The sequence below is a fragment of the Mastomys coucha genome, chromosome X (assembly GCF_008632895.1).
Source record: "Mastomys coucha isolate ucsf_1 chromosome X, UCSF_Mcou_1, whole genome shotgun sequence".
Lineage (NCBI taxonomy): Eukaryota > Metazoa > Chordata > Mammalia > Rodentia > Muridae > Mastomys > Mastomys coucha.
The window spans coordinates 143,880,969-143,885,023 of NC_045030.1; the positions used below are offsets into that span (position 1 = coordinate 143,880,969).

A 4,055-nucleotide genomic window follows, 5' to 3' on the forward strand; every position below is an offset into this window, starting at 1 on the left:
AGGATTTCTCTGTGTAGCCCTTGGCTGTCCTGTAGTTCAGGCTGGTCTTGAACTCAGAGATCCACCTGCCTTTGCCTCTCGAGTGCCGGGACTAACGATGCATGCTAACATGCCTGACTTAGTTTTACTTTTTAAAAGAACAGGTAAACTGATTCTTTTTTAAGATATACATCTAGTCTGTAATGTTATTTTAGTTGATAAGTTTTTAATTAAAGCAGAATTGTACCCTGCTTCTCTCCCTGCCTTCCCTCCAGCCTCTGTCCACCCAGCCCTTACTCTCCAGTTGATGGGCATTTTTTGTTATTACTGTTACATGCATATCTATGTGTATATATGTATGTATAATCCAAGATACTGAGTCCATTTTGTTGTTTGAGTATATATGGTTTCTAGTCTGACCATTCTGCATCAAACAACCAATAGCTATATGGACTTATCTTTGGGAGAGGCTAATTCTCCTAGAACTCATTAGTTGCCTATAGTTCTCTGTCTGGTAGTAGAATCTGGTGAAAAATTTTCTCTCCTACGTTAAAATCTCCATTGATAGTGGCATTGTTCTGGTTTTGTTTATACAGTCATTTCTAGAAGAAACTGTTTCACTGCAGGCTTCCAGGTATTCTCGTTTTTACAATCTTTCCACTCCCTCTTCCTCAATGTTTCCTGAGCAATAGATGCAAGAGCTGAGCTTTAGATGTGTCTGCTGGGCCTGAGCTCCCCCAATCCACCAATCTCTGCAGTGTGTCCAGTTGTGGTTTCCTGTGATGGTCTCCATTTGCAGTAGAGAGAGGCTTCCTGGTGGTAGCTACATTTATCTGTGGGTATAAGGATAAGATTTAAAATGGATTAGGAATTACGCTGGTCTAGCCAAGCAGAAGCAGTAGATACTTTTCTGCAGTCCATAACCTCACTAGCCCCATGAAGTTTCAAGTTTCAAGTACCAGGCATGATTTCCCTCCTATTGAGTCTATGACAGAGCTGTTGGTTGCCACCAACATGTGAATGCTACCTATTCTACCTGCAGGTACATCTTTCCATGATGGCAATTGTTCTGGTTCATAGGTAAGACTGGGTAGGACTGGTTAAGTGCTCTTCCTTGGCAGCTTCCACAGTATTTTCTGAAACAGTGGAAGCTAGACCACAGGAAATAGGTTTTCAGGTCATATCCAGCTCAAGATTGTATATCCTAAGAGTTTGGTGTATTCAGCAATAGAGTCTATCCTCAACCCCTGACAGCAACCAAAAGATACATCTATAATCTATACTGTTTTCAGAGTCACTTGGACTACCCTTAGCCAACCACTTGAACCAGGCTATTTTCTAATCCATGATTCTTGTGGGAAACATTGTCAGTTTCTGGAAGTCAGTATGGAGACTCCTCAAAAAGCTAAAAATAAGGGACTGGAGAGTTGGCTCAGCGGTTAAGAGCACTGACTGCTCTTTTGAAGGTCCTGAGTTCAAATCCCAGCAACCACATGGTGGCTCACAACCATCCGTGATGAGATCTGATGCCTTCTTCTGGTGTGTCTGAAGACAGCTACAGTGTACGTACATATAATAATAAATAAATCTTTGCACAAGAGCGAGTGGAGTCGGTGCAAGCAGAAGTCCTGAGTTCAATTCCCAGCAGCCACATGACTCACAACCATCTATATAGCTACAGTGTACTCATATACATAAAATAAATATTTTTTTAAAAAAAGCTAAAAATAAATCTACCAAATAATCCAAATAACATACACATACACACATACACACATGTATAATATTATTTATCCCACATTCCTTGTCTATCTGGATGTTGTCTACCTCTCTCTTTCCTCCCAAGTTGGACCCCTTCCCTATTTTTTGTTGTTTCTCACTCCATATTACCTGTGTACGGCTTGCTATTCCTGTCTCAAGCCCAACACCCACCTACCCTTCCACTTATGGTTTCTGTAATGGCTATTCTTGACTGTCAATTTGACTACTTCTGGGGTTAATTAAACTCAAGTGGCTATCCTGTGAGGGAATTTTTTTCTTAATTAAATAATTTGAAGTGAGAAAAATCACTTTTAATTCAGATCTTTTGAGGCTGGAAAGATCCACCTTTAATCTGGGCCACACCTTCTGTTGGCAGCCTATATGAAGGACATAGAAGAAGAAGGCAGCTTGCTTTTTGTCTGCTTTCTCTCACATTGTTAGCAAGGCCATCCCTTCACTAGCACTAGAGCCTACTTCTTTAGGACTCTGGCACATACTGAAGACCAGCTGAGACATCCAGCCTCTGGCACTGAACAACTACTGGATTCTTAGACCTTCTGGAAACATATCTACATTATTCATTTGTCAGTTGTCAGACATTTAATTTGTTTCCATTTCCTAGCTATAGAGCAAGTATCTATGGAGTAGGATGCCCTTTGGGCATATGCCAAAGGGGCAGAGCTGGGTTATTCAGTAGATTTATTTTTAGATTTTTGAGGATTCTCCATACTGACTTCCAGAGTGGCTGCACCACTTTGCAATCCCACTATCTACAGCAGCAATTGTCAGTCATCTTGTTAAGAATTGTCAGCGTTGGTTCAGTTTACATTACCCTAATTGCTAAGGAAGTTGAATGCTTTTTCTGAGGTATTTCTTAGCCCTTTCTATTTTCTGTTGAAATGATCTACATCCCCAGCCCACTTTTTAATTGGGTTGTTTGTTTCCTTGACTCTTTGTTCTTTGAGTTCCTCATATATTGTAGATATTAGTCCTCTGAAGATATGTAGCTGTTAAAACTCTCTCTCATTCTCTGGGCTTCCTCTTCACTTGATTATTTCCTTAGCTGCACAGAAGTTTTTCAGTTTTATGAGGTCCCCGTTATCAATTGGTGACCTCAATTCCTGAACAAATGTGATCCTGTTGATAATGTCCTTTCCTTCATCTATCTCTTGTAGAGAATGTTCACTTCTACCAGCTTTCATATTGCAGGTTTAAAATTGAAGTCATTGGTACACTTGTATCTAATTTTTGTGCAGGGTGACAGGTATGAATCTAATCCATGGCCATACAGTTTTCGGCTTTAACCACCACTTCTTGAAGATGCTGTCTTTTCTCCAGGGTGCAGGGGTTTTGTTTTGTTTTGTTTTTGTTGTTATTGGTGGTGGTGGTAGTTTTTTGCCTCTTTATCAAATAGCAGGTGGCTGCAGTTACAAGTACTCATGTTTGGGTCTTCTGTTTTGTTCCATTGGCATACATGTCTGTTTGGTGCCACTGCCATATTTCCATTAGTACAGTTCTATAATATGTCCAGGATTCTGGAATAGCAATCCCAACAGCATGGCTCTTTCTGTTCAGAGATGCTTGGGTTGTAGATTTGCAATTTAATTGATGCCTACACATCCTCCTCCAATAAATTCATCAGGATCAGAACCATCTCATGGTCCTTCCAGTAGGGATGATGGATGGGACAGAGAGCAAGGATTCAGGGCTGCAGTCCCTGGAAGAATTTTAAGCCCTTGGTCATGTCCTTGTTGCTTGAGAAGTTCTTGAGGAACTCCTCTGACACTGAGCAAGGGATGTTGGTGAGGTGCAGGGTGACTAAGAGCAGGAAGAGGTTCTTAAAGAACTCGGGGCCCAGCTTCTTGAAGTAGTGAAGTGTCAGTTGTCAGAGTCTTTGGTGAAGCCCTGGTCTTCCTGGCCCTCACAAGGCAGCAGCATACTTCGGTGCTTTGACATTGTAATGTATGTTGGCTTCCCATGCAGCTTGTTTGGGTGCCACATGACTAGCTGGGCCTAGCTACCTTCTCCTGAACAAAATCTTCCACCTGCTTCACATAACCATAGATACTGAAGAGCATAAAGGGGTTGACTGTGACTTCCAGTGTTCAAGTTGCTGACCAGCAAGATGGAGTCCCTGACACCATCAGACTCGAAATGGCAATGCAGCCTCTTGCAGCTTTAACTGCTGGCGATGGTATGCCTGGTGGGGGTTGGAAGGGAAGCAGACAGTAGACATTAGGGTCAAAAAGGACAATGTTGTCACCGTGGCCTGCTCCAAGAAGCTGTCTGTCCCCCAAAGGCAGGCCTCAGAGAGC

At 42.1% G+C, this 4,055-nt stretch overlaps 1 long non-coding RNA gene across 2 annotated transcripts in view; it reads right to left on the bottom strand.

The window, feature by feature from the left end:
* Positions 1–4,055, bottom strand: part of LOC116089621 — a 31,828-nt gene continuing 27,773 nt past the window's right edge. The window contains exons 1-2 of one of the 2 annotated variants that reach the window (XR_004118417.1): positions 2,475–3,983; positions 1–812 (exon numbers count right to left, since the gene is read on the bottom strand). This is a non-coding gene — a long non-coding RNA (uncharacterized LOC116089621). Of the gene's footprint in view, positions 813–2,474; positions 3,984–4,055 lie in introns of those variants that run through there. The other variant, XR_004118412.1, reaches the window with a different exon arrangement.